General features: G+C 37.1%; 2 pseudogenes; both read left to right on the top strand.

The window, feature by feature from the left end:
* The first annotated feature begins 9,974 nt into the window (after window positions 1–9,974).
* LOC122144776 lies at window positions 9,975–12,368 on the top strand (annotated as a pseudogene).
* A 4,831-nt stretch (window positions 12,369–17,199) lies between these two features.
* LOC122144775 overlaps window positions 17,200–19,995 on the top strand; it is a 3,165-nt pseudogene continuing 369 nt past the window's right edge.

Genomic DNA, 19,995 nt, shown 5'->3' with positions numbered 1-19,995 from the left:
CACAGGAAGAACAGTCATCAACGTGAATCTTTTTTGTTCGCCTTGGGTGGGGGGCGGGGGGTGGGGGAGGTGGTAAAGATAACAATGGTGTTGTATTTAAAAATCAAAGCCCTTTTTTTTTTTAACCGGGATGTTACATTGCAAAAGAACACTGTGATCGCAACCTGCTGGGCCACAGCAGAAAAAAAAAAAAAGGAAAAAAATAGCCACACGCGACGCCGTCGCTCCATAACACTTAGCTGTTTACTTAAGCCGCAGTCCTATGGTCAGTTGGCTCTTTGCAGATGACTATATACCGGTCTCGTTTAACAGCAGATAGAAGGTGTTCCTACTTTGCATACATAGACAGCTTGGCGTTGTTCTGATGTTGTGAGTAGTATGGTAGCGGTGGGAGAAGGGAAAATTTAATCTTTCTCTGTGTTATTTACAGTCAACATAATTAGGCGCAGGAGATATAGATTTTTCTGTATTGTGTCTTTGCTTTGTTGTAAGGAGGGCTTTCATTCTTTTATTTAAAATGATGGACAGTTTGTTTAGATGATTGATTGCAGTTGGCTAATTATATGACAGATAAATAGCATTGCACAAATTGACGAACTGCATGTATATCAGGTGCCAGTTAAGTTCTCTCTTCAGTATCGATGCAATTAGTTCAAAAAACTATTTTGGGCCACATACATGCGTAGCTCTTATTGATTTTAATTGTTATGTGGTTGGGATTTACTTCAATTTTTTTGTGCACATTTGTACACACATTTTCTGTGGCTTATTGTTGGCAAAAATATCGTGGTGAGTCTTAGTAATATTTGGCACTATAGTTTGTCCTTAAGCATGTTGCGCAGTTTTTACTTGATGAGTGTGTTTGGTGGCCCTTGTTTTAGTGGCGCATACTGAACTTTTAACCACCACCATCCGGCATGCCACCTGGTGATTTTTTTAAACATCTCTTTTCTAAAGTACATTCCAACCAGACACTCTCGGAGTCAGAGCTGGTCGCTGCCGCACTGTCGCTAATAAATAATATCGCTTCACGTTCTGGGCTCATATGGCAATGTTAATATTAAGGATGCCTGCCATAATGTTTTCCTATAGACAGTGGAGTTTTGTAGTTTGTTTTTTTTCAACAGAGGTGATTTAATAGCATTTGGGGCTGAATGGATCCGTGCATGGGCGTGGTGAGCGGGGCGAGGGCTGGCGTGCAGGGTTTGAGGAGCCGCTGCCAACGCGTCTGAGAAGAGCGAAACGGCGCGGTTAAAGTAGCATGGCATTGACCATTCTGGGGCTGCCCTACTGGCTCGTCCAGTATTCTGGGGACTGACTCGGCATCAGACCAGGCCGCTGTCTGGCGGACACTGGATTCGCACCACTTCAGGATGTTTGTGTGTGGGCCTGGAGTTTCAACCTGGGGCCACATACCCTAACCAGCGTAATCTCACGCAAAACACCGTGCTGGCGGGGTCACACTCGCTATTGACTTTAGCTGAAAAGATAACAATATGAAAATATGCCTATGGGTGGGCCTAGTGGTCAGTGCATGTGCTGTTTAGGGCTGCCGATTCTTTTGCGGGCACAAACATCACTGCCAAGTTTCGCTCGGCATGCTGTCCTATTGTCAATAGTGTGGCACAAAGGAAATTAATATTAGGAGAAACACCAATGTAGTAAAGCAGTTTCAATAGTGGAGGGGCTAAAAATAACTCTGATGCAATCTTTTGATTTAAGTATGGCTGTGTATTTGCAGTATGGAGTATTTAGTATGAATGTTTCAATATGGCTTTACTTCAGTTATAAAATAGCATCATTATATATTATGTATGATATATGGGATATATATATATATAGTATATGTGTGTGTGTGTGTGTGTGTGTGTGCATTTTAAAGTTGATGGCGCGCAAATAAAAGTTTCCTTTGATTTTTCAAAGTGAGTCAACTTAAATGAATTTTTCACGCAGAACTGGCAAAAAAGGGGGGGGGGGGGGGGGGGGGGACTTAGATAATCAGTTTCAATAAAATTTTAGGGTGGCCAAGTATGGGAACCCTATGGGAAATTTTGGCATTTCCACCCAAAGTGCACCCCAAAAACATAGTGAACCACCACACCCCAACAACACCCACACACACACAACACCTGGAGCGGGGTACCTTTGGCGGCACCCGGGGAGCGGGGGGGTTCGGGGGTCAGGGAAAGGGTCTCATCTCATCAGGGTTTTGGAGGGGGAAAGAAGCACTTTTTATTCCTCCCCCCCCCCTACAACCCGCCGGACCCGAGCTCGAAAACCCCAGCCCCTTTTGGGTTTAAATTCGCTCTCTAAACCCTTGGCCCCTCGCCCCCCGTTTAACGGGCCCCACGATCTATTTTTCATTATGTTGTACAGAGGACTATACTTAGAGTTTATTTTAAATTTTTTTTAGTTTTATTTTTATATTTTTTTTTTTAATTTGAAAGTTTTAGTAAATTTTTAGTGTCTGTATTCTTTTAATTTTTTTTAAATATGTCTTTAAAAAATTTTTTATTCATTTTATTTCTTTTTTTTGGTTATTTTTAGTATCCACTCACCAAACACTAAAAAGAAAAAGAAAAAAAGAAATGTTTTCCCTTTGGGGCCCAGCAAAAAAATAGCTTTTACTTACTTTTATTTTTTTCGAGTTTTTTTTTTTTTAAGTTATAAATGGGTTTATTTTTTTAATAACATCCCCACATGATTTTTAAAATTTTTCTAAATACTGTGTCTTTTTTTTTTTTTTTTTTTTTTACTTTTTTTTTTTTAGTTTTAAACTTAATCCCCAATTTTTGTTTTTAAATTAAGTAGTTCGACTGGGGAAAAACCCCTTTTTTTTGCAAATTTCCAAAACAAATAATAAAAATTATTATCAAATTTGGCAATAAAAATTTATATTGTGCTTGGGTTTTCACCAGTCTTTCTTTTGTGTGTGTTTTTTTTTAAGACATCTGTTTTGATGGACCTTTCTCGTAATTTAGAAACTTAAACAATTTCCATGATCCCCTCTGCAGTATTAATTTCGGTTTAACCCCCTGTCCCTGGTCGTTGCCCCCACTTTTACCTCTGAGTTGCTGTTTCCAAAACAACAATCTGCAGTGGGTGGCTGCCTTTTTTTTTTTTTTTTTTTTTTTTTTTTTTTATTTTTTTGTTTTTTTTTTTTTTTTGTCCCTTTTGTTTTTTGGTATTTTTTTTTTTTTTTTTTTATTTTTTTTTTTGTTTTTTTTTTGGTTTGTTTTTTTTTTTTTTTTTTGTTTTTTTTTTTTTTTTTTTTTGTTTTTTTAAAAATTTTTTTTTTTTAAAATTTTTTTAAATTTATTTTTTTTTTTTTTTTGTTTTTTTTTGGGGGGTGGTTTTTTTAGACGGTAAAGGGAAACCGGTCACTACACAAGAGCCTCAGCTCTTGAGATGTGACTTTGGTCCTCAGGGGCCTGCCCTGTCTGACGCCAGCACTCACATGATGAAAAAAGTGGCTCAATGGCCTCACTGAGCTGACGGAGACTCCAGCAAAACCCTCAGTCCCAGTGTCCATTTTTCTGAGATTTAGCTTTGAATACCTTGAAAACCTTGGGTTCACCTCAAGCCTGAAGCCTTTGAAATGAAGCCTTCTGTTCTGATTTTTTATTGGAGCATGAGGGGTTTGATTTGATTTAATGAATTAATTATTTAATCGTCAGGGAAAATAAGTTATGTTTTATTTAATGCAGAATTGAAAAGGGGAAAATTGTATTGCAAACCCAAAAATACCTGTGTTCCCCATTTTGATATCAGTTTTTTGATTTTGAATTTTGTCAAAAGTTTGGAGCAGAAAAAGGTATTGTTTATTTAAAAAAAATTTAACTTTTTTACAAAAGAAGCTTTTTCATATTTTGTTCTTTTGACTTTGTATTTTTAAAAAAACCATGAAAAATTTTTTAAACCCCTTTCCACAAAAAAATTTACGGGCACAACTTTTTTTCACATTATTAATTAAAAATGTCTCTTGAGCACCAAATCACAAAACGGAGTATTTTATTAAAATAAAAAATAAATTTTTAATAAAAAACCAAATTTTAAATTTTAATAAAACAAAAAAAATAAAATAATAAAAAACCCCAAATTTTTAAAAGGTAGTGCCCTTTTAAAAATTTTTGTATAAGCATTAAAAAAAAAACAAAAGATAAAATATGACCCCGGCCCCCAAAACCATCAAAGCACGGGTTTTTTGTACTTACCCCTTGTAAGGTTCAAAGTAGCACTTTTCTTTTATGCTAAAATCATTAGGATTAGTAAGTAAAGATCAATGTTCATTAAGATATTTTGTACATTTTGCTATGCCAATAAGATATCCAAACCTAATTTTTTTTGATGTGATTTTAATATGGCTTTGGCTAAGAACTTCATTTGGAACAATTTAAAGTCGATTTTCTCATGTTTAATATTTATTGTCAACCTCCAGTATTCCAGATTTGCAATTCCGTTGAATGTCTCAGCCAAAAAATCTGTGTCATAAACCCTTCTAACAAAACATCAAATGGAAAGGCTTATGTATTCAGCTTTCAGATCTCATTTAAAAAAAATTGAGCCCTTATAACAAGTTTTTTGTGTGGTCCAGGGTCACATATCATATAATATCAATATAGATGAAATAATAAAGGGAATAAATGAAGATGTTATTTTATGTTCTGTATTGCTTAAATTTTGTAGGCATTTTTATCAGCTATTCACAACTATGCTTTGGATCTGTCTGTTTCTGTTTAAAAACCGCATAAATTCCCTTCTTGTAGTTCGCAAAGCATCCTGAAAAACGTTTTTTTGCTGAAAGTCTATTTTTATTGTTTGCAGGGTAAATAACTAACCTCCATTCAACTTTTTCACGGCTTTGGGGGGCCATTACGCTTTCACATCGTCATTTTTGATCATAGGAGGGTTTGCCTGTCAATCCAGAATGGCAAATTTGGGAAGTCTTTTAAGCTCAGTCTTAGAAGTCTTTGGCCCATTTCAAAGTAGTTTTGTAAGTTCTCTTATAAGACGTGGTGTGTCTCTATAATTAATAAGAGCCCACACCAGATAAAAATGCTTGCAAAAAAAGTGTACCGCAAGTGGTCGGAGCCCATTGCAGGATTGGAAAAAGGAATTCTCTCTCGCATCTGAAGTGTTAGTTTTCCGCATGGGGTGTAAGTGCAAGCTGTTGGCAGGCTGGCAGGGGGTGGGTTTGTTTCCTGCCAGCGAGTGGTGCAATTAACAACAGCCCTCAAAGAGACGTAGCGTCAAAGTGAAGTGCTTTTTCTTGTCAGCGGTCGCAGTCTCCCTGTTTCACATGCCAACTCGTTCACACAAAGCGCACACACCATACGTACACCTTGTGCTAAGGCACGTACTTGCTGTCAAATGGGCCATATATTCAAGAGCCCACAGGCTCACGCCAGAGGCCATTGTTAAATAGGCACATTGTTAGAGTCAAGGGGGATCTAACACCACCATTTGTTCAGTGTATTGTCTAAGTGTATAGCGATTACTAGGTTCGTTTTTGACTCATTCCTAAGAGATGATGTATCATTTAAAATATCAACATGAAAATTCATTCTTTTTTAGACCGGCTTTTGGTTGTGTGATTGAATACCGCTCCGCTCCTCAGGTTTGTGCGCACGTTGCTGAACATGCTGTGGACATCATTATGCCTTGGGAACAAAGTGAAGTCTTTAATGTGGGTAATTATACTGTAGACCGGTTGTTGTTGAATAAATCCCAGACTCCCGACGTCATCTACAGGAATACTACCGCACAGGCAGGGGTTGCGAGTCATAGCCTTTAACACTTTTTGTGACAAGAACCGTTAAAACGTGTCTCTGCAAAAAGGACATGTTATTGTGTGTTCTTAAGTCCAGATATTGTGCCTACAGGATGAGGGCATGGAGCTAGGGAATCACAGTCTTCTTGTCTCCTGAATTGGGCCTCCCGTTTCTGATTGAGCATTGTGTTATCAGCTGACCAGCCGTTCCTGCTCTCGGCGCGTCCTGGCTCTGCGTGGCACTTCCTGTTTTCTTCCTGCAGCCTGTTTGCACGTGCTCACTGGCACTCTGCGTCTCTGTTGTGCAGTTGCAAGTCAAGTAAAATGAATGAAAAGACATTTTTCTCCCTCAATGGGTGAGTGCACATGACCTTTCTGGGCTGGAGTGGTCTCTGGAGTAATTAGAGTATGGAGGAGAAAGGGAGTGTGAACATCAGCTATATCGTTTCCAGCATTGAGTTGAAATTTTCACTTCTCTATCTCCCGTGAGGACAAACTGTGCCTTGTGGAAGTTCTATTAATAGGAATATTGACACGTGAACAGACTTGTGGTATAGTCCCATGTATTATGTTTTGAAAGAATTGGATTGTGTTGAAGCCAAGGGGGGGGGGGGTGGGGGTGAAAGATTGGGGCTTTGTTATAGAGAGAGATTTTACCATTGTTGCAAAATGGGTGGCTTTATTTTGCAATGTTATTTTCGCATTTCCATTAATTAATTGTGGAGTTTCACTAGGAAATTTTAAGAGTGAAAGTTGTTTTCAAACCGTTTTGTTTAGTGTTGTGATTCATACCTTATTGCAGTAACATTAATCATATATAGTTTCTTTTTATGTCAGCTTGCCCTCATATTTAATTTGCTTCTTGATAGTGCTATTATACGAAAATTATAATGAGTAGTAATATAACACACAAGTAGGCATTGTTACCGTGTAGGCATGGGTAAGGTAGCAGTTTAATGTCGCTTGTGGCACTTCTGTGCAAAAGAGAGGTGCTTTAAAAAGTCTAATGATCAGCAACAAATTCAAAGCGGCATCAAAGAAACATAACAATTCGTTGATTGATGCATCAGAAGTGTGTATTCGAGTAAAGCGCAGCACATGGCATATAAAATGCTCTATCTCTTTGTTTTCGCAATATCAAGGAATGCCTCTCTCAGGCACTCGGTCAGGACCGAGTGTGGGATTTATTTATTTTCTTTTGGTTCCTGACTTTGGAGCGTCCTTGATGGTGACCCGAGCAAAAAGCTTAGTGCCTTTACATGAATTTGGTGAGATTTATTTAATAATGGCAGTTGTAAAATTTCAATGTCATTAATTGAATTTACAAAAATAGTAAGATATTCTTAAAAATAATTAAATTAAATATAATTGCATAGTTGGCTGTATTATGTCCAGTACAGTGTTGGAATTTTTATTATGCTGTTGTCATTCGTTTCCAATCTGGGGGCACAGTCTGTCAGGATAGGTCATTGAAAGCTTAATAGGAAAATGTTACCCATTAAGTGTACTCTTTTTTTTTATTTTTATGTTTCCTTATATGAGCCTCTTAAATTGATGTGTCTTTGTAGACCGAGTTGGGGTGGTATCATTAGCCAGCATCAGGCTACCAGACAGTGTTTAAGCTTGTTCTTCACGCCCAAAGGCTCCTTAATGTCCGTATCTAACTATGCATATTTTTCTACCTGCCAAGCACGTTGAAAATAGTAGGTTAATTCGGTGTGACTGTGGCCTGCTTTCCCGAGGTTGTGGACTGTGCTCTTGAGGATGAGACTTTAAAATTCTTTACCCCTATGTGCATTAGCCTGGGGCTTCCCTATAAGGAGGTTGGTACACCAGGTAGAAAGATGCTGCGTGGGCAAGGGGGAGCTCTACGACTCTGTTTCAATCAGCATGGTGGCAGAGTTTGCCAGTAGGATTTTCAGCTGCTGATTTCCTAATGACGCTTATAAAATAAAGTCCTGTTGGGATTACGATCAGGAGACAGATTTTGCGTCAGGCGCCGCTGTAGGCCGATTAAAAAGAGGTGGCAATCATCATTCCATCACTGAGTGTAACAAAACTGAGTGTAGATGCTTTATAAGGTTTCGTATAGTGTATAATGAAACTAAAAGTTTACCTGTAAAGGGAGATTTCTTCTCGCCCAAAAATGAAAATTCTGGCGATTATTAACTCACGCGGCTCCTTGTCATGATCCAAACCCTGTAACACCTTTGTTCAACTTCAGGAAACTGAAATTACGGACAAACGGTAAAAAGCTTAGTACGGCACAATGGTGAGTTAACGTCGCATGTGACGATCATTGGTTCAAAGTCAACCTTAATTTTATATGAAGGCGTCGCCGAGAATGACTTTTTGTGCGCACAGAAACACAACATAACAACTTTATTCAACCGTCCTTCTCCTCGAAAATCATGTCCTTTCTCCATTATCGAGAGTAGCCTCTGCATAAACATAATAGCCACTCAGCAACGGCGTGATGCGGATGACCTAAGACAGAACATTGCGGCTGAGGCGCAGTTTAATATTGGCAGAGAAAAGCTAATGCCAATGCCTTGTGGTACTCTCAATTTAATAAAATGGCTGGAAATAAACATGATTTGAGATGACAGGAGAAGTTATTAAAATAAAGTGTCGTTACTACATTGGCACACAAAAAGTTTTTTGTTTAATCATAGCTTCGGAAAATTACAGGCATGGACGCACTGATGGACTATTTTATCGATTTCGCTTACTACGTTATGGTCTGGAACATTTCAGTTATAGGGCAGGCTGTCTATGAACGGGCGAAAGCCTGGGGGGGGGTTGGATTTCATCAGAAAATAGTCTTTACTTTGTGTTTTCCGAATATGATAGGGTAGTGGCTTATGAGTTGAATCGAGGCATGATGACAGAGAATTTCATTTGGTGTGGGTGATAACTATCCCTTTAACGCAGGGCAAAAAAAAAAGAGTTCGCTGTGTTGCCCTGAAGGCTGCATTGGTAGATTATGTAGTATATAGATGTTGTTCCGGCTACTGGTTTGTTAAACTTGATATTAATAAGATCTATGCAATCTTTCATTCTCAACTGCAGTCAAATCCTGAGCCCTCTTCTTTTAATCTAATTAATAGTTGCCCATACGCACACAGAGGCTTATTTAAAAATTTTTAGGGTAGTTTAAGAGTAGTAGAAATGTTATGAATAATACTAGTCTTTTGTATAACTCTGTCAGCTGAGGGGATTTGCAATTATGGTTTTTTCAAGTATATAAAATGAATATGGCATATTGAGTGAATCACTATTTATAGGCTATCCTATATATTATGCATTCGATATAGCCCTAACTGTATAGTAGCTTTCAGGGATTTTTTCAGGTGGCTTGTTTTTTTGTGAGCCCACAAAAAAAAAAAAAAAATGACCTTGATCACTGAAGAACTGATATGAACGCATTTGAAATGGTAAAAGCATCAAACTTGTGAAACTACGCAACTGGGACTATAAAGGATAATGCTAGATAAATCTTTTCCATAGAAGTAGTAGGGGTATATGTCTAGTGCTGCCAGGTTAGCGCTATACGATACACTATTCCAAGGGAGTTTGTAAAATGAAATTTCTAGTACGTGAAATAGAAAAAAATAAATTATCAAAATTATTATAAAAGCCAATTAATTCGTCTGGTTTAAATAAGAGAGAAAAAAACGAAAGTCTAAAGCGCTGCGTAGTGTTACCTCAGGGCGTCAGCGAACATTTTGGTTTCTTTTTCTTTTTTTCTACATTTTGTTGTTGTGACTGAAGTGTTTAAAAATGACAAATGAACGCATATATAGTCTGTATCGATGGAGCTACAACAGTAGCTAGCCTTTGATTTTATTTGAGAGGTGTTCAGCACTTTGCACTATTGTTTTACAGACTAAATGCGTGCGCAATCTAGTATTGTCTAGTATTGTTTCTAACTGTGAACTACCTCGAAAGCGAAATAAAAGAGTAAAGTAGGAGCCTACTTCAAAGTACAATGGATGGCTCGAGGTGACTCCCTATTCATCTGACTGTACAAAGAAAGAAGAGTGTCGGAGCTGCGGGCGCGTCGGCATTCATTTCAGCAGCGCTCTCGTGTTGTGCGTGAATTACGCACAAGAGGAGAGTGGGACGGTGAATATTCAGGCAGTGGACTCAGAGCTCAGCGCGTAATACGGAGACCCGGGAACCCCCATCTACCGAGGAAGACATGGAAGTTTGTAAAGGTACGTTTGCTGGGCATTTCGGTGGGCCGTTGACGGCATCTGGATTTTTTTCGGGATGCGGCTGAATATTTTGTTAAAATTGCCTCATAACGACCCTACAGGCTTTACGTATCTGACTTAATATTCAGTGTCTTGACCAGCGGGCACTTGCGGCTCTCAGCATTAGAGGGTGGGGTGGCTGAGGAGACTGGGCAAAATAGATATACCTCCTTCAGCCTCCATTTATTTCAAAGTTTTTGCGAGTGTCTGTATTTTGGCAACTTTGTCGTCCACATTTTAACCCTCTGGGCTCTCAGGGGATTGAGTTGGCCCATGTATGTTGTGTTTAAAGCGATGCTTGCCATTGGTAACGTTGGGGATTGGAGTGTTGCCGTGCTGAGAACGGGATCCCATCAGCTGGGGTAATAACTGCAGTTCTCATGCAATCACCACTGGAGGAGCAGCACTCGGCTGGTAAGAATATAACATAATAGTTTTTTAAACTTCATGTTTGAGTGTAGTAGGCTAATCAACACTTTTTCACTCCAGTTTAACATTTCGTCGTAGTAAGTCAATTTCTGTGGACACTATAGATACCTTAATAATTTTTTGGCTTGTCAAAATACCTATGAAACATTTTCATCGCTATTCCAGGGGAAAAAGATCGTTTACTACTACTAGGGGGGCATGTTGTCACGGACTATTATTGACACGTTAAAACAACGTAATTAAAAACAAAAATAAAAAACTTTGTAATTAAAAACTAAGCATTTGTAAAGACACATTTAACCAAAAAAGCATAAAAAAAAGAAAAGAAAAGAACACAAATAATGATGACATCAAAAGAACATTAAAACACTATGAAACAAGACTGTGAAATACTAAATGATAGTCCTGCGAACACAGTTTAGCATTTGACGTACAAACTTCATTCTGATTCGTCTTTTATTGTGTTGTGCTGCATTAAATAAATATCCTATATATATGATATTTTTTTTTATTTTTTTTTTTTTTTTTGCTTTTAGTTGTTGACAATAAAAATTTTAGATTCTTCTAATTTAAACAAGGTTTTGAACTAGATGAATCCAACATGGGGAAAAAACTTCTAGACAAAACGCCATAGTGACCAACTTGCGTGCCCCGATTTGATAACTAGCCTTGCTCCATTAGTCTGTCCCGAATGCAAGATATCCTTTTTCCCTTTCTGTATCTTCCTATTTGCCATTTATTTTAATGCAACAGGCAGTCAGTGTGGCATATAATTATATTCTATCTAATAATGTGTTCTAAAACACTGCTTTCTGAAACTAAAGCAAATTAAGCAAATAAAGTAGCCTAACTATAGTCCAAATCTTGCCAATTGTAGCTTGAGCATGTGCTGTTTATATTCTGGAATATGCATGTCAATGTCTCCATAAAACATGGCTCTCAGACGAGTTTCATTTGATAATGGCCCATAAATCTGTATGGCACAGTCTCTGTTTAACTTCTTTTTGTGCAGGTGCTGGAGATCTAACAGGTGACCCTTTTGGCTACGTGACTGGCATTTTAGCTGTGATCGTTCACGCCTCCTACTTGGTGCTCATCCAAAAAGCGAGTGCAGACAGTGATTATGGGGCCGCTCACAGCCCAGTACCACACCATGTGCAGTGTGGTGGCCTCTCCCATTCTCTTCATCTGTTCCATTGTAAGCATGGGACGCCATTGACATGTTGGACATATGAAGGTTGGAAAGAACCCTTATATCACAGGCATCTTCTGCACCTGCATCCTCATCGGCTGTGCGATGAAGCTTCACCACACACTGCACTGTACCTATATCAATCTCGGGCCGTCACCACCAGCTTTGGGGGGGTGGTCAAGAGTATAGCTACTATCAATGTGGGCATGCTGGCCTTCAGTGACGTAATGCCACCCAAACTGTTTGTGGCGGCGTGGTAGTTAACACCATTGGCTCCATAACCTACTGTGCGGTGAAAGTATTACGAAACCAAAAAGAAGTTAACCTACCAGGATATGATGAGTCTGCTAAGGATGAAGAACTTCCAGGAGAACCTTATGTGGAACCAGCCAAGCCTGAGGGAGGATATGGAAACTCTTCCAAATGAATCTGGAGAGTGTTCCCAATGGCAGTCGTGACGGCATCAGTTGACGGCAATGACCAGGGTCCCATTCGTGAGAATAAAGTGGGCAGAATCCATAGAATTAGAAAGACCCCAGGGATCCCATCGGACGATCCTACGACACAATCTCTGAGCGACAGTTACGTAGGGGTCTGGAGATCCATTCGCACCTTAAAGTTCTTTTAAGAAAGACACTTTACTTGACAACATGGAGGTTCAAAGTCCTTGATGATTGGTTTTCTGCTTGACAGAAGTGCATGTTAAGTTTTAGTATTGTTGAACGGATGGTGTGAACAATGTTTTGCTTTTTTTTCTCTTCTGAACATGATTTTATGAAAAACATTTATTTTTTATAAAAAGGTATATTCTGTTTGTATATAAAGAGGGAGTATAGCTATATGACATTGAGGCATCCCCAATAACAGATGTGCCAATTTATTGACTTAAAAGTATAAATATACTTTTTCATTTCAGAATCAGTTTTTAAAATTACTTTGGAGGGGGGGGGGATCTTATATCTTAATAGAGATGGTCCACTCAAAATTGACAATTCTATCATCATTTACTTATCTTCATATCGTTCCAAACAAGTATGACTTTCTTTGTTCTGTGGAGCATAAAAGATGATATTCTGAAGAATGTTGGTAACTGGAGTTTCAGTTCCCATTAACTTCCATTAGGGGCGGCAGTGGCTCAGTGGTTCATGTAGGTTGTCTACAAACCCGGAAGGTTGGTGGTTCAATCCCCGGCTCCACCTGACCAAGACTGTTCGAAGTGTCCTTGCGCAAGACACCCAACCCCAGCTGCTCCCGACGAGCTGGATGGCGCCTTGCATGGCTGACACCATTGCCGTCGGTGTATGAATGAATGTGAGTGAATGGGTGAATGTGAGGCAACTTGTAAAGCGCTTTGGATGGCCATGGGTCTGTTGAAAGCGCTATATAAATGCAGTCCATTTTACCATTTAACCATTTTACCATTATGTGGGCAACAATGGAAGTCAAATGGGAACCAAAACTGTTCTTTAAAGTGTCTTTTTTTCTTTTTGTGTGTGTTTGTAACGTCATGAGGATGAATAAATTGATGACAGAATTTTTTATTTTGGGTGGGCCTATCCCTTTAAATAAAGTTTTTATTTTGCATGATTATTTATGTTTCTATGCACGCGGTGTCTGTGCCTGTATGTTTTTTATGTTTTGTCTACGAATGCAAATCTTGAATTTTCCCATTTGCATGTAGTATGCACAATTAATTTAAACTGATTTTACTTCAAAATTCTGATCTTTGTGTATCATCTTTAATAATGCCCACCAACTGAGAGATGGTTTTGCTTGTCCAGTAATTCATAATTGTAAAGTAAAGAAATGAGTTGCTGTTGTCAGACATTAGGAGGAAAAAAACAGTATTTTATCCAAATAATAAAATGCAACTGACCATATAACCCATGCGGGTAAGACAGGAAAATACTTAAAGCAATTTTTTAAAAGGGAAGAGAAAAAGCTTCCTGTATGTTTTCTTGTATTTTGTCAAAATAGACAGACTTTGTGAGATGAACTAATTCTCATAAACCAACACAAAATTTCAAGGTAGAAGAAAAAATCAACCTATATTGAAAACAAATTCACTTGCAACAAGGAATAAATATGGTTTGAGCTGTTCATAATGTTTGTGTATTGTGGAATATTGTCTTTTGAAAGCATGAAATCGAGAGAAAAAGAAAATGTCTTTGGGGGATCTGATCACATCCGAACAAATAATCAAAATATATTGTAGTGTTTGGTTTTTGGGACATTTTTAATTACTTTTAGAAACACTTTTACACACACTTGCCATTTGTTGTTCAGTTTTAAAATCTCACACAGCTGAGGACCTCTGCATTAAATTAAAGTCAATATCTATCGAGCTTGTGTTAGCTGACTTCACCGAATGTAATGTTTGATGCATTTGAGTGGGTTCTTTTCAGCAAAAGCAGACCATTATCAAAAACCGATTCTTTAGGAATTGCTAGACTACTGTAAATGCAAAACATAATGAAATGTATTTCTAAATATAGAAGTCCTACATCATTTTTTATGTAACACAGTGAACATGTCTCTTTATTGTACTTGTCAAAATGAGAGTCCATCAGTTGCTTTCACAGTCAGCACTTTAAAGCAATAGTTCACCCAAAATAAAAATTTGCTGAATATTTACTCAGTCTCAGGCCATCCAAGACGTAGATGAGTTTGTTTCCTCCTCATTGGATCAACCCATTTGGAGACATTTAGCATTACATCACTTGTTCATCAACGCATCCATGCAGTGAATGGGTGCCGTCAGAACACCACAATAATCCACAAGTAATCCACACAACTCCAGTCCATTAACTAATTATTTTGTGAAGTGAAAAGTTGCATCTTTCTAAGAAACTCATCTAGATCTTGGATGGCCTGAGGGTAAATTTTCAGCAAATTTTCATGGGTGAGCTATTTCTTTAACATCGCATATTAGATAATGCATCCAAATTTGCCTTTCAACTATCTCCCTAATTTTTTGGTTTGTTAGTAGCATTCATTATTCTCAGTCAGACAAGCATCTTTGTGAATAAATGTAAACCAGACTTCTACTAAACTTTAGACCTCTCTGAACAGTATTATTTGCTGTTGCACTAGAGCAACAGAGGTTTACTATACAGGGAACATTCATGTTACACTCCCCATGGCTTTCCATTTAAAATGATCTTTGCCTGACAATGAACAAGTAAAAGCAAATAAACTTCTCGTTGAGTACCCAGGTGCTTTTGTTATGATTTTTCAGTTATAATAGAGGCACAGCACGGAGTTTATTATCTCCTATATTTTGCTCAAGGCATATACGAAAGACAGTTTGCCATACAATAGCACAAGCCCTCAAAGCCAAACGTATAAAAAGTTTAATGTCATGCTTGAAGCCATGTGTGGAAAAGAATGCTATGTTTTGTGATGGCTTCATGAAGCATTTGTTTTTTGTTTTATGTTCCCATTCTTAATAGGGCCTATGATTTATTGACAGACCAGTTTGATTTAATATTAAATGGTCAAACCAGATATTTCCAGGAAATATTGTTCTTTAGATCAATGGCAACAGCTGATGTCTTACCCAAACATTCAGTATCACAGGCAATATAAACTGCATGACATCTGTATTTTGTATTTAGGTATAAATTTTGTTTTAAATAGTTTTTTTTTTCTTCTTCTTCCTTCAATCATCACATTAAAATCTTTTGTTTGCATTCGAGGTGATTTCTTTGCCTTTAAAATGGGTTTTTCTCGTCCCTCTCCTCTCTCTCTCTCTCTCCTCTCCTCTCTCTCTCTCTCTCTCTCTCTCTCTCTCTCTCTCTCTCTCTCTCTCTCTCTCTCTCTCTCTCTCTCTCGTCTGCTCAGCTGAGTAGCTTGAACACAAAAGCTTGAAAAATGTCCTGCCTGCAGTGAAGCACATAAATAAAATAAATAAATAAATAAATAAATAAATAATAAATAAATAAATAAATAAATAAATAAATAAAATAAAAGCTTGCTTGGACACGAGCCCACTTGGTTATCTTGCCTTTGGCACAACAGAACGATTAAAAAATATTATTTCTACAAACCCAAAAAAAATCATTCAGCAAACTCCCCATGCTTACATGATGCCATCTACTGGGGACATAGGTAAGTATTTTCCACTTGTTTACATGATATTGTTTATTTATTTATTTATTTTACACAACCAAAGTGATGTTGTGTACATTAAATAACAGTGAAGTAACAAATATTATATAATGCTTAATAGACCAAAAATGGTATGCCATCAAACAGCCTATATGTTTTAAAAATACGGTACTATTTTAGTAGTCTAGATTAAAGTGTGCCCCCCACCCCACACACACAATTTTCTACTTTTGACACCTAAAGAACCAGGGAAAAACTCGTTATTAAGAGGGCAAGTGTTATTTTAGTATTATTTTTATAATACAATAATTTTTCTTAATATTTTTAATTGTTTTCTTCTTTATTTGTCATTTTTCATTTTAAGCTATAAAGTTTTGTCGTTTTAAAATATGATTTTATTTAATTATTTGAATATTACTATTTATGTTTCGTTTGCTATTTTAGTTTTAGTTCAGTTTTTTTTTTTTTTGTAATTTTAGTGCCTCAACTTATTTCATTTTATTATTATTTTTAATCTAATATGTATGTTTTATTTCCGATTTATGTTAATTAAACAAAGTATTTCAATTGTTTGTCTTTGTAATGTAATTATTTGTAACAATCATACAATATGTTATTATATTTTAATGTATCTATTTAGTGTGAAAAAAAAATGTTATAGCAATTTTTTTAAAGTTAACAAATTAAGAATGTTGAGTAACACTGGAGAAGGAATTGAAGAAAAAAACGAAAACGCAGTTTTGGTCCCTCTACGGACGCTGTAGCTTTAACGTAACGTTTGACGTCAAAGCTAACGACCGGTGATTTTCAAAATCCGAGCGCGTATTTCAGCATCTCTGAAGTTCTTTATCTAATGTAACTGTTAATTCAATTATTTTTACATTATCTATATAAGTCATATCACGCATTAGGAATTGTCGTTTGATATTTAGTTTAACCCAGTTGTGTACAGCGTGATTAAACTTATTTGTAAACGTTTGTCGCTTTGTCTTACGATTGTGACAATGTAAACAAAAATATGACGATCGTTTATTTTTTTAATTTTAGAGAAATGGAGGCCAACAAGAATCACCCTAGTGCCTTTAAAACGCCTTGCAAGCCTGCAAAAGTGAAAAATCCAGGTAAAGTGATCTTTAAATGTCTGATACTTTGATTGCACACGCTACATTGACTTTCCCATTATTAATATGTTTTAATATTCCATCTTGAACAAAATGTATGTGTTTTTTTTTAATGTGTTGTTATCAGTCAGTGCATGTGGAACCCCAGTCACCATTCCTTCCCTGGGCCTCTCCCTTCATGAAGAAGCTCGGCTGTGTGGACTGGAGTCAGTGTCTATCTCATGAACAGGTACATACATATATTTGATGCATGTTTGTACCACCTTCACCATGATAGTGTAAAGAAAAAGTTGAAAAATCTATGCCACTATTTACATCATGGATGGGTAAGGCATGCTCATTCACCGTGGGCCATTAAGAAGATCAACAGCAAATGTGCAAATGGTCAAAAACGACCGTTTATCAGAAGACGTCTGTCCGGAGGAGGCAAAGATCTTGAAAGACCTGCACGCACCCCAATATCGTTGGTAAATATGTCTTTAAAATACTGCAATATAATGGTTTACTGTGAATATTATAAGACAAATGTCTCTTTAAATGATTTATTTCCTGTGTGTTTTTAAGGTTTCAGAGCTTTTACCACAGCGAAGGACGGCTCTAAGTGTTTGGCGATGGAGTACGGTGGAGAGCAGTCTCTGAATGACCTCATTGAGAAGAGGAGAGAGGAGGGTCTGCAGGCATTTCCAGTGGCCACTATTGAAAAAGTGGCTCTTCAATGTCGCACGGGTTTACAGGTGTGATTGTTAAATCAAACATAAATGTACTGTTACTGCTTTTTCCCCATCTTTAAATGTTTGCTATTACATAATCTCAGGCTTCTACATATGTATTTTGTCTTTTTTCTTCAGTATTTGCACAATGAGAAAAAGCTTTTGCATGGAGACATGAAGTCGTGCAACGTTGTCATTAAGGGCGACTTTGAGGCAAAAATCTGTGATGTTGGTGTGTCACTGCCACTGGATGAAAACATGCAGGGTATGAAAAGATTTCATATTTCAGAATTATTTTTCCTTGCTTTAGTCATATCCCTTTACTTTTTACTAGGTTTTCATTTTTTTCTTATTTATATTTTAGCGTTTTGAATGATGGCCCATCATTTGACAACCACTATTAATCCTATGAAGTCTGACATATGAAATAATAGTCTGAATAATCTGTTTTGTTTTTTTTTTGCTGAACCTTGTTTACCTGAACCAAGTTTGCATATGCGTTTTTGTTGAATGTTTTGTTTGTTACAGCAGGTTTTTATGGCCCCAAACGAAACAAGAACAAAAACTGCCGTTGCTGATATTTATATGGCCAAATAAGATGAAATTCTGCTAGCTTGTATAGCAGTGAGATCTTTATAACAGTATAGCAACTACTTACATAAATGTATATAAATATCAGTCGTCACACTACGCTGTATCTCCCAATGAAATGTCTAAAGATGTTTAGATATTGTAAAGATATTTAAATGCTTATTTTTGATGAAAGTTTTTGTTGTTGGGGGCTAAACATATAACTAAATGCAATACAGGTCCTTCTCAAAAAATTAGCACATTGTGAAAAAGTTAATTATTTTCCATAATGTAATGATAAAAATTAAACTTTCATATATTTTAGATTCACTGCACACCAACTGAAATATTTCAGGTCTTTTATTGTTTTAATACTGATGATTTTGGCATACAGCTCATGAAAACCCAAAATTCCTATCTCAAAAATTAGCATATTTTCATCCCGACCAATAAAAGAAAAGTGTTTTTAATACAAAAAAAGTCAACCTTCAAATAACTATGTTCAGTTATGCACTCAATACTTGGTCGGGAATCCTTTTGCAGAAATGACTGCTTCAATGCGGCGTGGCATGCAGGCAATCAGCCTGTGGCACCGCTGAGGTGTTATGGAGGCCCAGGATGCTTCGATAGCGGCCTTAAGCTAATCCAGAGTGTTGGGTCCTGTGTCGCTCAACTTTCTCTTCACAATATCCCACAGATTCTCTATGGGTTCAGGTCAGGAGAGTCGGCAGGCCAATTGAGCACAGTAATACCATGGTCAGTAAACCATTTACCAGTGGTTTTGGCACTGTGTGCAAGGATGCCAGGTCGTGCTGAAAAAACGAAATGCCTTGAGGTGCCTTGATACAGCACTCTGGGAACAGCCTATTCGTTCAGAAATTTCTTTCTGTGTCTTACCCTCCTCGCTTGAGGGTGTCAATGATGGCCTTCTGGACAGCAGTCAGGTCGGCAGTCTTACCCATGATTGCGGTTTTGAGTAATGAACCAGCTGGGAGTTTTTAAAAGCCTAAGGAATCTTTTGCAGGTGTTTAGAGTTAATTAGTTGATTCAGATGATTAGGTTAATAGCTCGTTTAGAGAACCTTTTTCATGATATGCTAATTTTTTTAGATAGGAATTTTGGGTTTTCATGAGCTGTATGCCAAAATCATCAGTATTAAAACAAAAGACCTAAAAGACCTGAAATATTTCAGTTGGTGTGCAATGAATCTAAAATATATGAAAGTTTGATTTTTATCATTACCATTATGGAAAATAATGAACTTTTTCACAATATGCTAATTTTTTGAGAAGGACCTGTATAGTCAGTTTTATCATGTTTGATACTTAAATTTTTTTTTATATGATTTTTTTCTAAAAAACAAACAAAAAAAATGAGGTGTGGAAACTGTTCATCTTGAAATATTACTAACTATATAAAATGTATATATATATTTTCACAGCAACAAGACACATGTACCATAATCTGAAGGTTGATTATTTTTAGAATGATGGCCTGAAAGGCCTTTTACTTTCTAATAAAGTTTCAACTATCAGACAGTAGATGTTGTGTACAACATGTTTGTCAGTGTTGTAATATTTCAAATCTTCTCTCCAGTGAGTGATCCAAAGGCCCACTATATAGGGACAGAGCCATGGAAGCCTAAGGAAGCTTTGGAGGATGGAGTTATCACAGACAAAGCTGATATCTTTGCGTATGGACTCACTCTGTGGGAGATGATGACACTTTCTGTTTCCTCACCTGGAGATACTGGACACTGAGGGGGACGATGATGATGATGATGGTAAAATTACAATCATTTTTTTTCCATAGCGTATAGTCAATATATTTAGTT

The sequence above is a fragment of the Cyprinus carpio genome, unplaced genomic scaffold (genome assembly GCF_018340385.1).
Source record: "Cyprinus carpio isolate SPL01 unplaced genomic scaffold, ASM1834038v1 S000006759, whole genome shotgun sequence".
Lineage (NCBI taxonomy): Eukaryota > Metazoa > Chordata > Actinopteri > Cypriniformes > Cyprinidae > Cyprinus > Cyprinus carpio.
The sequence above is the reverse complement of the archived record's forward strand: the minus strand, read 5'-3'. Positions and strand labels throughout refer to the sequence as shown.